This window comes from Hypanus sabinus, chromosome 14 (assembly GCF_030144855.1).
Source record: "Hypanus sabinus isolate sHypSab1 chromosome 14, sHypSab1.hap1, whole genome shotgun sequence".
Classification (NCBI taxonomy): Eukaryota; Metazoa; Chordata; class Chondrichthyes; order Myliobatiformes; family Dasyatidae; genus Hypanus; species Hypanus sabinus.
In genome coordinates, this window is record NC_082719.1 from 1679272 (window position 1) to 1693118 (window position 13847).

Below are 13847 nucleotides of genomic sequence, written 5' to 3' on the forward strand. Positions count from 1 at the left end.
GTCCCAAGCACTGAATTTCACTTTTTGTGAAATTAGGAAATCAGTTTCAGAGGTACTCAGGAAAAAAATAGAAAATACTATATTAGATACAGGATCCTTTGTCAGAATTCTGGAAAAGAGAATACAAATTAGTTTTCAGTAGAAGGGAAGGTGTGGGAGGCTGCATAGAAGGGACTATTTCTGTTAGCTAATGTAGCAGAAGTCTTTGAATTGCTTTGCTTCAGCAAGGCCAGACTGTACTAATGGAAAAAGATCAGCCAAAGGTAGAAAAGATCTCATCTGATACAGATAAAGAAAGATAGTGTGAGCTAAAGCTGAAACATTTAATATCAAGTCTGGCTACAGTATCTTCAGATGGAAGGTGGTATGCTATTCCTTGTTTGCACTGGGCCTCAATATTAAGAGTGCTAGAGTCCACAGACAGACAGATCAGAGCAGGAATGAAATGGGAGAATTAAAGCAGCAGACCCCAACCAAAGCATGTGCTACTGGGCCGCGAGGAAACGTTATGATTTGGCGATGTGAAACGATAGCAGTCAACTGCACCTTTCCTCATTCTCTGTCACACCCACTGTTGAATTGAACGCACGCGAGGTCATCAGTCGCCTAATCACAGTGATACCCTCGCGCCAGGGATCACTGGTTGGCCTCAGGTAACCGGCCACGTGAGGTGGCCTGCGAGAAGTGCCGCCGTTGCTGCTGGCCTGGAGCACGGACAGACGGGCGCTGCCTCTAAACCTGTTTAGCAGACCAAATGTTTGTGGGGAACCCGGTGCTAAGATATTCGCAGACGACCTAATTCGGGCTCAGGGTTTCGTAAGTAGCAGAGCAGCTACCTCGCTGCGATCTACTGCAAGTCATTCCTCGAGCCTAACTTTTGTCGGCCGGTAGATCCTACCTACCTACGGGGGGGTGGGGGGGCCACGTGCCCTGTTGCACTCCTCACTCGGTCGGTCGGTCGCTCTCTTTGGACTGCGACCACCATGGCCCCAGTATGGGGACCCCCGGCCCTTACCTTGTCCTCTCACTGGTGCGTTGCAATGATTTTATATGTTCATATGAAGAAAATACGTACTGTGTGTTTAATATCCCAACATTACTTAAAATGTTATGATGCTATTTACTTAAGTGAGTTATAATTGACTCATCACTATATTCATGCGAGGAAAATATGCACTGTGTGTTTAATATTAAATTTGTTAGATAATCCCTTTTAGAAACAAAAATCAAATTGTTAGCCACTTATAAGTGACTTATAGTTGACTTATCACCTACATTATAGGTCCTATATTCCGGTTGTGATTAACACCACCCCCCACCCCCCCACCCCCACCGTCGGCCAGTCCACAAGAGTATTGTCAATATTAAACCGGTCCGCGATGCAAAAAATGTTGGTGATCCCTGAATTAAAGGGGCATACAACCAGCATCACTCCTGCTTACTGGAATAGGTGCTTCACAAACCAATCATCCAATCTGCGTCTGATTTTGACAGTGGGCATGGACTCACTTGCCTGGGGGCCTGTGTAGTGTTGTATTACTTGATGACTTTATGACACCACTAAATGCAGCACATTACATTGGAAAAAGTATAAATTAATTGCTGCTTTATTTGGAAAGACTGTATCCCTAGATGTCATGAAGGAAGAAATGTTGTACAGCAAGTGTGGTTGGTGGGGATGGAACACAAAAATAGAAGTCAGCTTCAGCTCACCATGCCCTGCAAGGTTGTACCACCATTGAAGATGATCATGGCACTTCTATGGTGGCCTCAGCTCCTCTTCTGCACACCCTCCTATTCCTCATTCTATCAAATATTTATCAAACATGACTTTAAATATTTCTAATGATCCAACTTCCACCAGTTACCAGGGGAGACAACTCTAGATATTCAGCTCCCTCTGCAAAAAAGAACTTCCAAGTATTTCAGTTTTAAATAACTGGCCCTAAACAAGTACAGTAGTTATGTCCCCAGTAAAGGGAAAGCAAATTATAAGTTGTAAATGAAGTGATGTCTTAAAGGAAAGGGAATAAACATCTCGTGGTGGGATCTCACTAGAGCTAGTAGAAATTGCAAAAGATGATCCATTAAATGTTAAGGCTAGTAGTGTTGAAGAAGAGGACCATTGCACCTCTGCTTTCACTGTCTGAGGAGGTCGGTTAAAAGGAGATATGTGGGAAACAGATACAATGAAGACAGAGTCACAGATCAAGAATGAAGACATTTCAGAGGGAATATATCTCTCAGAGGGAAAGTGGAATATATTATCTCTGGGGAATTTCAACAGAGGCAGAAGAACTAAGATAATGAAGTCATTGCAAGAGGCAGTGGGAGGAAGTACAATCAAGATAACCGTGGGAAACAGGAAAATGTCAGGGTATCTGTCCATAAACTGAAGCTCAAGAGAAAGTGGGTCATGCAGCAAGATGACCCAAAACACACAATTCAGTCTACCCTACCAAAGAATGGTTAAAGCAGAAGAAATTTCACATTTTGGAATGGCCAAGTCAGTCCTGACCTTAATCCTACAGAAACTTTGTGGAAGAACTTGAGCAAGCAGTTCATGCAAGGAAGTGCACCAACAGCTCAGAGTTGAAGCAGTTTTGTAAAATTCCTCCAAGCTAATGAGCAGGACTGATCAACAGTTACCAGTAATGTTTGGATGAAGTTATTGCGGTACAAGGGGGTCTCAGCAGTTACTGAAAGCAAAGGTTCACGTACTTTTCCTAACAAATACATATAACATTGGATTATTTTAATAAATAAATGAAAAAGTATAATTTTTTGTGTTTTTTAAATGTGGTTCTCTTTAACTAGTTTTAGGATTTGTGTTAAGATCTGATCATTTTTGAGGTCATACTGATGCAGAAATCAAGAAAATTCTAAAGGGTTCACAAACTTTCTAGCACCACTGTACATACAAATGTCCACTGAGAAGTAAAGATCACTAACTCTTAAATGCCTTGCCTCTGGATCTTCCCAGACAGCTGCCATTGATCTCTGCCAGTTCTCAGTTCAGATCTGATTTAAACAGATTTCAGAGTGCACTACTCCTGCTGGATTGAGTTTATAGTTTTCAACTTTAGCAGCAAGCAAATGGCATACTGATTTGCTTCCCAAATGTTGAGCACTTCAACAGATTTGCCTATTCAGGGCATCCATTAATGAGCCCTTCCTCAGCAGAAACACTTAGTAAATGCTACATTCTACGAGGATTTGCGCATTTTCTTTATTCCGCAAGATCTAAGCTGCCACCTATTCGAGGGAGGACTCAGTCACATGAAGGTATACTAGGAACCTAGGGTTATTCTTCCCTGCCATGACTTCTCACACTGATATTGAAACCAGAATGTCAAGCAGAGCAAAGGTATGGCAAGAGCCACGTTGCATTACATCAGTGGGAAATGCCACAGATAATCCTGAATATAAGATTCTGCTCTTTTCAGTGAATTCACTTAACTCTGTCTTTCACTTTATTATAACATGCTGGAACCAAAGAAGTAATTATTGTGTGATTACATTTAAGGAATGAATGTAGTATGGCCGAAAGATGTGTCACTATATTGTTCTTTAGACAGTGTGCATTTAATTGCAAATTTTGCAGGTGCACCTTCAGCTCGCAAGGTATTATATAGTCTCAATTACTGAGGAAAGGCTAAAACAGTAAGGACTAGAAACTAAAAATATTGAATTCGAAGAGTGAGAAGGTGCAACAAGACTTGAGAGTAACTGCATAGAATAGATGACGACCTTGGAACATTTCCAGCAGTGAAGTATCGAAAGTGCACCTACTGTTGTACATAAACTCCAGTAATATGTGCACAGCAAACTCCATAATTAGTAATCTGATAATAACCCCGATAGTCTGTTCATCAAGTTCTAAACTACCAGGTATTAATGTCCAATTCTTATTGTGTTGCTTAACACAGCTTCACCTAGTGTTATTATTGTCACACGTCCTGAGGTATGGTAAAAACGTGTCTTGCATACTGTTCAACAGGTCAGTTTATTACGCCAGTGTATTTATTAAATTTAGTTAACGACACCACATGGATTAGGTCCTTCCAGCCACGCCAGCCCAGCAACACCAATTTAAACTTAACCTACTGATGGGACAATTTACAATATAAACTACCCTGTACATCTTTGGACTGTGGATGGAAACTGGAGCACCCAGGGAAACCAATGGATTCCAAGGGGTGGATATACACAGACTCCTTAAAGAGTACACCAGAATTGAACTCTAAACTCCAATGCCACAGAGCTGTAATCGCATCACATTAGCCACATCTTTTGTGTTTACTTATTATTTAGAATTACAGCAGGGTATCAAGGTCCTTATGGCCAAAAAAGCCCACGCTGCCCAATTACACCCATGCGACCAACTAACCTCCTAACCCGGGGGTCGGCAACCTGCGGCTCCCGAGCCATTTGTGGCTCTTTCACCTCTGTGCTGCGGCTCCCTGTGGCTTTGGGAAATAATTGGTCAGTATTTAATTAAAATGTATTTTATGTTAGTTTGTTAGCTTTTGAAATGTAATTCTAAATTTGAAGATTATGGTGATCTTGTACAATCTAAGTGTGCGACACATTTCCTGGCACATCCGAAACGGCTCACAATTAGCCAGCATTCCGGCTAAGGGAGATAGCCTACGGGGGTTTGTGAGTACGCGTCTTTTGCAGCATCTGCGTCCATGGGGGCTGGGTTGAGGGAGGCTTAAAAGCAAGGCTGTTTAGTTCGAATAAAGCTATCTTTGACTGCAGTTTACTGACACCGCTACAACGTGTTTTTATCGCTGGCTGTCCAGATGGAAGGTGCTGAAACGCTTTGTCGCGTGTCTGGAAGAAGTGAAAACTTTCCTGGGCAGCAAAGGGCTCACCTTTCCTGAGCTGGAACAGCCAGAGTGGCCGGAAAAGCTACACTTCATGGTAGACATGACAGCGCACCTGAACACGCTGAACACAGCTCTTCAACGGGGTAAGGACGTACAGCCCTGCACATGTTGGAGGATGTTTTGGCATTCGAGCACAAGTTGACAGTGCTTGCCAGAGATTTACAGAAAGGCACTTTGTCTCACTTCCCCAATTTGAGAGAGTTCAAACAAGGTCACGACATGATAATTTCGGAGTATTTACATTCTGCAATCATCGCAATGCAAACATCGTTTGGGAAACGCTTCTGTGAGTTCAGAGAGGAAAAAAACACACTATCCTTCCCGGTCACTCCCTTAAGCATCGATCCTTCCCTACTGAATACGACTGCATTGTCAGGTATGAGTCAACCTGAACAAGTATGATAAATATTTTAATTGCCTATTATTTTACGTATATTCATATGTTTTCATTGTTCAGTGAAATAGTCCTTTTATTTTTCAGGTTGACAGCCGGCTGACGTTATTTTTGGTTTGCTGCTGGCGGCAAATTTAAGTTTGGCGTTTTTCATAAATACAAGAAGGACTCAAATAGACGTTGAGTATTTTACTTAAAAGTAACTTTCAACCCAACGTCTTTTTTTCGGAGTTCAAAATGTTTTTGTTGCATGCAGAAATGTAATTTCGTTTTCTCTGCAGGAGTTCATCAATTTCATAAATGCAACACATTATAGTTTGTTTATACATAGCATAAAGGCAAAAAAAACGTTGTATGCAGTGTTATTTCATTTTAAATGTCAAACGGGTTTTGCGGCTCCCAGTGTTTTCTTTTCTGTGGGAAACGGGTCCAAGTGGCTCTTTCAGTGGTAAAGGTTGCTGACCCCTGTCCTAACCAGTAAGCTTTTGGAACGTGGGACGAAGAATTGATTGTGGATTTCAGAAAGAGCAAGACAAGGGAACGCACACCAGTCCTCAGAGGGATCAGAAGTGGAAAGACTGAGCAACTTCAAATTTTTAGCTGTCAACATCTTTGAGGATGTTGGGCCCAACATAACGATGTAGGTACAAAGAAGGCACAACATTAGGACTTTGAGGAGATTTGGCATGTCACCAAAGACACTCACAAATTTCTACAGATGTACAGTGGGGAGCATTTCAACTAGTTGCAACACTGTCTGGTGTGAAGGGGCTACTGCACAGGATCAAAATAAGCTGCTGAAAGTTGTAAGTGCAGTCATCTCCAGCATGGGCACTAACCTCCGCTGCATCCAGGACATGTTCAAGGACCGATGCCTCAAAAAGGAGGCATCCATTATTAAGGACCCTCATCACCCAGGACATGCATGCCCTCTTGGATCAGGGAGGAGCCTGAAGGCATACACTCAACAAATCAGCAACAGCTTCTTTCCCTCTGCATCAGATTTCTGAATGGACACTGAACCCATGAACACTACCTCACTACTTTGTTTTTGCACTACTCACTTAATTTAACTTTATATACAGTTCTTGTTGTTATTCACAGTTTTCATTATTATTTATTGCAAAGTACTGCTGCCGCACAACAACAAAATTTCACAACCTGTGCCGGTGATATTAAACCCAATTCTGATTCTGAATAGAGTAACCAGAGGAAATCCACAAGCTCACAGGGAGTACATACAAATTCCTTGCAGACAGCAGCAAGGATTGAATCCAGGTCACTGGCATGGTAGTGTGGCGACCCACTTCCTAGCGCACTCAAACCGGCTCACAAATAGCCAGTGCGCCGGCATAAAGGCCAGTCCCAAAAGGGCACCAAGTCTGCTTCACCAACAAAGGGAAAAGCCCGTGCGCGGGACAGGACTGTGAATACATGCCCCCTACAGCATCCACACGTGGGAAGGGCGAGATCAGGAAGACTTTAAAGCGAGGCCATGAAGTTTGAATAAAATCTTTTTGTAACTGCAGTTCATCGACTCCATATCGTTACTTCAGCGCTGCGTGTAGCACACCGCTACAGTAGCAGCATTATGTTAACTGTTATGCTACTGTGCAGCCCGAATATTCCAAGAAAATCAAATATAATGCTTTGCTGAAATATTATCCATAGAGATTTTGTAAAAACACAGAAATACAATGCCAATTTTTGATCAAATTAAGAATGGAACGCAGATTTCTTTTCCAACTTAGCAATTATAATTTCATGCTCTCAACACTCAGTCTGATAACCGTAGCTAAGACTAGCTGAGAGACTAAGCAGCTGCTTCACATCATATTACAGCCATGGGAAACTATAATTACATTTCTCACCTTAAAAATTGTACAAATGGTAGGTCAGGAAAGAAAACATTTCACCCTTACTGAATTAGACCAGTTCGTGCCCTCACCAGGACCCTTCAGCATAAAAAATATGACCTAACTAGAATTATGTATCTTCTCATATTGACTCAATGTAATTGTTTGTACTCTTGGTGCCAAGAAACACCACTGATTAAATACAACAACTTAAAATTCAAGTGTCATTATCCCTCACACCTGAAAGAAACCTCCACAAAATTCTGCTTAAGGATGGAGTTATAAAGCACAGAAACAAGCCCTTCAGTGCAACTCTATTCCTGGCCAAAAAATAGGTCTATCTGAGCTAATTCCAATTCCCTACCTTTGTCTCATATTCCTCTAAGCCTTTTCCATCCATGTCCAAATGTCTTTTAAACATTGTAACTCTACCTGCCTCTGCAGCTTCTTCTGGGGGCTCATTCCAGTTACCTGCCACTCTCAGTATAGAAAAGGTTGTCCCCCAAACCCCCATCAGGTTCCTTTTGAAGCTCTTCCACTCACCTTATTTCTATGCCCCCCACCCTTAGGAAAAGTCTGCAACTATTCACCTTCCAACCGTTTACTCACTTCATAATTTATTTTGTCAAAGGAGTTGTTCAAAGTCCATTAGGACAACATCCACCACACTGCTCTCAATCTTTTTCATTGATTCTTCAAAAATTTGTGAGATGATTTCCCATGCAGAAAACCACACTGAATCTCCCTTATTCAAAAGCTGACAAACCTATTTCTGTTGTAAGAGTGGCCAGTGAAGGAAATTGCACAAACTTGTGACGTCCAATATTACTGTTGAAGAGTTTTGAGTTTTCCAAGGAACACACACAAAATGCTGGAGGAACTCCTAGGCAGCATCTATGCAAAAGAATATTGTTAATATTTTGGGCCGAAACCCTTCTTTTTTGAAATATTATTTTCCATAGATGCTGCCTGGCCTGCTGAGTTCCTCCTGCATTTTGCATGTATGTGCCCCTTGGATTTTTCAGCATCTGCAGATTTTCACTTGTTTGTAGTTTTCCAAGGAAAGTGATGACAGCCTCTTTGCATAATATGAGACTGCAGTTTTTTTCCTTCTGTTTGCTTAATAAATTCAGTTCTTCAAATACATCTGACAGGTAAAATATGTCAGCTGTTTTGCTACCTCATTTACATCATCAAGAAACAGAACTTTTAAGTGTGTTTTGGGAAGTTTCCTGAAGCTTTAAATAGATGGCCCGACTAGAGAGGGCGTCGTCGTCTGAACCCTTAGTGCCTAGGTGGCACATGGGGCCTCCACAAGGGTCTGCCGGTCTTTCGCTCTGCTGCTTGCCGTAACCCAGTTCATGCCAACTTCTTTCAGTTCTGCTTCCACAGGTCTTCACCACGTCATTTTGGGCCTGCCCCTACTTCGCTTTCCGTGTGGGGTCCACCTTAGTGCTACTTTTGCTAGTTGATCATTTGGCATTCTCATTACATGGCCCAGCCATCTCCATCGTCTTCTTTTCACACAAACTGAGATTGATTCCATACTGCAAGATGTAAGCAAGTCTTGGTTTCTGATTTTCTCAGGCCAGAAGATCTTCTTGATACGTCGTAGTCATTTTGTCTGGAACGCGTCCAGTTTCTTGCAGATGCCTTTTGTCATCTTCCAACGTTCACTTCCATAAAGTAGCACACTTAGGACGTTGCTTTTAAAAATTCTGATTTTGGTGTTGAATTTGAGTTGTGTGGATTTCCAAACTGCATTGAGGCTGTCAAAAGCTGGATTTGCTTTAGATAGACTTGCTAATACGTCCTTACCAATATCTCCATCAGTGCTTACTTTACTCCCAAGGTACGTGAACTCATCTACCTCTTCCACTTGCTGATTCTTGATGATTACTGGTTGGAGGTTGGAAGCGTTCATCTTCATGATCTTTGTTTTTGTCACTTGAATGTTCATCCCAAGTTGTGATGCAGATGATGTAAGTCTGTCTGATTTCTCCTGAATGTCACAATGACAACTCCTCGCTAGTAGACTGATATCATCAGCAAAAGCTAGGTCTTCAAGTGTTGAGGTAAGTGTCCATTGAATACCAGTTTCTTTTCTGTGATTGTTTCCCTCATAAGCCAAGCCATTGCTAAAATGACGAGCAAAGATGATAGGATACATCCCTGTTTAACTCCTGTGCATAACCCTGAAGCTTTCTGTCAGTTGCTTTCCACAAATCACCTTGCACTGAAAGTCGCTGTACATCATTTGGATAATGCTTACAATTTTTGGGGGAAATCCGTATCTCAGAATTTTCCCCAGAGTGTTTCTCGGTGGATACTGTCAAATGCTTTTTCAAAGTCCACAAATAGTACATAAAGATTGCTGTTCCACTCTGCAGATTGTTCGAGAATTTGTCTTAGTACGAATATATGGTCTATGCAAGATCGACAACTAGGGAGGGGTAGTACTTATTTTCTTGTCAGGAAACGAGGCTAGGAATGTGTCTGAAATGTCAGCGGGGAGATCTTAAGAACCCATGACTATCATTTTATTATTTTTAAAGTAGGTATGGGAAAAGATGGGACTGGTCCACAAATTAAAAATCTAAATGGGGGCAAGACAAATTTGAAGACATTAGACATGATCTTACACATGCTGATTGGGAGAGACTGTTTGCAGATAAAGAAATCCCTGGCAAGTGGGAGTATTTTACAAGTCACATAAGAGTTCATTGACATTATATTCCTATTGGAGTGATGGGCAAGACTGGCAGGATTAAGGGAACACAATGACTTCCGTGGGATATTGAGGTAATGGTCAGGAAACAGTGGAGGCATGTGTCAGATCAAAGAGCTGGGAGAAAGTGAGTTACTTGAGGAATATAAAAGATGTAGGAGTACACTTAAGAAGAAAATCAGGAGGGCAAAAAGAAGGCATGAAATAACTTTGGCAGGTAAGGTTAAGGAGAATGCAAAATGACTGTACAAGTAGGTAAAGAGTTAAAACAGCTCTATTTCTATCTTTAATATCTTTCGGAAACAGCTCTATTTCTATTTCTATCTTTGGTATCTCTTTTTCCCCTTCCAAGGTTCTTTTGAAGACCCTGACATGGAGTTCCATGATGATTTTGGTTCTTTGCAGAAATGGGACCCACTCTCAGGGTCTCACGACCAGCCGCTTTTTGATATGCCAAGAATGCAGCCCAGAAGACAAGTGCGCCGTCAGGACACCAGTTTTCTGTGGCTCTGGAGACGGGCGGACTCAAGGCCGGTGCAGCCGCCTGATGTGTCGTGGGAGTACACGGAAGATCGGAAGCAGTGAGATGGCTGCTGGTTGTGTGCCCAGAGACCCGAGTTCTTTGGGCACAGAGCTCGGAAAAAGCAATGCAACGGACATTAAACACCATAAATTGGTAAGTTGTTTTGTTATGTCTCCTCTCTGGCTGTGAAACAGGGACACGTCTTTTTCCCTTATTAGGGGGAGAGAGAGCCTGTGGTATGTCGAATTACCAAGTGAGCAAGTAGTCCTTGGGGTACTGCAAGTCAGTGTCTTTACTGATGCTTTGCTGCATGCTCAAGTGCTCCGGGGGGGGGGGGGGGGCCGATGCTTTTTGCTGCTGCTGGGGGGGGGGTGGTTCTCATTGCTTTGCTGCTGCTGGGGGGGGGGGGAGGTTCTCATTGCTTTGCTGCTGCTGGAGGGGGGGGGGAGGTTCTCATTGCTTTGCTGCTGCTGGGGGGGGGGTTCTCATTGCTTTGCTGCTGCTTATGTGTGAGGGGGGAGTAGGGGGGATTTTGGTGTTTTACCATTTAACTGTCATTCATTCTTTGGGGCACTCCTCTGTTTTTGTGGATGCTTACGAAGAAAAAGAATTTCAAGATGTATATTGTATACATTTCTCTGACATTAAATGTACCTACTGAAATGTTAACTGGTGAAAGAATATGTTCCCTTAAGGATCAATGCTGTCCTATGTGCAAAACTTGAGAGATGCGCGAGGTGTTAAATGAATATTTCTTTTCTGTACTTACCATTTTGAAGTTCATGGAAGCTAAGGAATTAAGGGAAATTAATAGTGATGTTTTGGAATATCTAAACTCAACAACTGGTGGTTTAAGGCCGTGGTTCTCAGTGTGGGCATTTACTGCTTTAATGAAATAGTACTAAATTATATGAATAAATGTATTAATTGGAACCCTGAATGAAATGAACTGGGCAATATGCTAAATAATGCAAATGAGGTAGCAAAACAGCTGACATATTTTACCTGTCAGATATATTTGAAGAAATGAATTTATTTAATAAACAGTCACAAGGAAAAACTGCAGTCTCATATCACACAAAGAGACAATAACCAATTTCCTTGGAAAGCTCAAACTCTTCAGCAGTAATATTGGACGTCACAAGTTTGTGCAATGTCCTTCACTGGCCACTCTTAAAAAAGAATGGCAAGATGATGATCTAATTGTACAGCTCGCTCATTTAAAACAACTGCACACCGATATGGAGAGAAAACAGTCAATGTTCTGGGCCAAGACCCTTCTTCTGGACTGGAAAGGAAGAAGTCAAAGCACAAAGGTGGAAGGAGGGGAGAAAGCAGTACAGGGTTGTAGGTGATAGGTGAAACCTGGAGAGGGTGAGGGAAAGAGCTGGCAACATGTTCCTTTTGAATGTTTTGAAATAAGAATGTAAGATATAATCTGCTCATTATGTACCAGTGATTCTCTGCGAGTGATTATCAGAAATCCCTTACAAGATGAAAGTCTCATGATTGAAATGAATGATTTCAGAACTAAAAAAATTCTTGCAGCCCTTCGCTTCCCTATTGAATACGAAGTTGAACATACAAATCATCTTACACTTTTCTTCTCCAGAATTAATTTGAATTGAATGTTTTTGTCCTCAATCATTCCGTTATCGCAGAAAGAACAGAATGTCATTTTTTTTCCAAGTCAGTTTCAAAAATGGAGAAATAACAATGCAAATGCGAGAGACAATTATTTCCTTGCACACCCTAGCACTTGGTGATTCCAGACTGCAAAAGTTACTGCAAGCAATCTTCACAACAGAAAAAGAATCCAAACATTTGAAGATGATATACTGGCTTCCAAATAGTACCTCGCATACCATGAAAGAAATAAACTTGTGAACAATTAGGGACAGAGCATTGGAAGCATGTTCCCACCAAGCAAACATTTAAAAACAAGCTCAGGAGGCAACTACAAGGTGATTAAATGTTTGAGACTTAGAAAGAGACTTGAAAAGAATTTTGCATCAGTAAACAAGACCATTAGTGAATAATGAAGGCTATGACTGAATTCAGTGAAACGTGGATCATGTCACCTAAAATGAATAGGTTAACAAATCAGAGAAAAAAATAACACTGGAACATAGAACTTACAAAGTAGGTAAACCCCAGCTGAGGCACATAAACGTTTTTTTTCACAAGCATTCAGAGGGCACAATCTACAAAAATAGCCAATTGCTTCAGAAAATACCTTTATAATCTGTCAGATTCAAGTCTTAATTCAAAAACTGTTAATTCAAAATAGACTACCTGCAGAACATGTTGTGAAATATAACGTCTTACAAGTAATGCAATGGAAAGAAATGTCAAATTATATCACAACGTTCAAGTGCCGGCATCCAGCATCTTTTTTCTCTGTCCTAATACAAATAATCTAATAAAAACAAGCTCCTCACATAAATTCAATGTTAACACATTATATATTGAAAACAAAGAGCAAAAACAGTATTGACAGTCTTTCAGAATCATTTTGAATCCTGAATGAATTGAGAACAACGTGGCTATTTTTTCCAAAGTTATGTGACAGCAAATTCCATCTACCCCAACACAAATACTCCACACTCATCACTTCCCCAGCAAAAATTAAAACCAATCTCAAAAATATTAATAATAAAATCTAGGAAGCACAAGATTCTTTAGAAAATCTATATTAGTTGAGTTCTGGTTCTAACAAAAATCCCCTTCATTAGAAATAGTTGACTACTTGAGTAGGTAAGATACATTTAGGAAATGCTGTAGGAGATGGGTGATATTTGACTTAATTTCCTAATCTCATTCAAAAACATATTCAAAGCAAATGGATTAAACTTAACACTAATGACCACTAGTGTCAGTATTTTATTAATCTAGTTACTCGGACGTACTAATACAAGGGAGCACAAGCAGCTGTAAGGAATCTTGCATGAATGACTACAATAATTGAGTATGGTCATGATCTTTACAACACTTTGATGTAAACAGGAACTTGGCACTCACCAGCAATATGTTCACTTACAAACTTCATACAAGTGTGATAGTGAGAAACTGCTCTGAAAGCTGTGGGCTTTAATTTGGAGGAAAAACTTTTCAAAGTTGATTTGCCACTGTTTGATATTACATCATGTCATATTAACTTTAAATTTATTGGTGCTATCATTGCAGAGGATGTGTCCTGAGCCCGGCACATAAATACAATTATGAAGGAAGCATGGCAGCACCTCTACTTACGAGTTTGTGAAGATTTGGCGTAACATCTAAAACTTTGACAAACTTCTACAGAGTGTGGTGGAGAGTATATTGAATGTCCACATCACAGTCTGTATGGAATCACCAATGCCTTCAAACAGAAAATCCAACAAAAAGTAGTGGATAGGCTCAGTCCGTCGCAGGAGAGTAGCATCCATCATCAGGAACCCCTGCCACCCAG

The 13847-nt window shown here is 41.1% G+C and overlaps 1 protein-coding gene across 3 annotated transcripts in view; it reads right to left on the reverse strand.

The window, feature by feature from the left end:
- The window catches only part of ptpn13 (protein tyrosine phosphatase non-receptor type 13), a 303931-nt gene that overhangs the window by 281431 nt on the left and 8653 nt on the right, over nucleotides 1–13847 (reverse strand). The window lies entirely within an intron of this gene.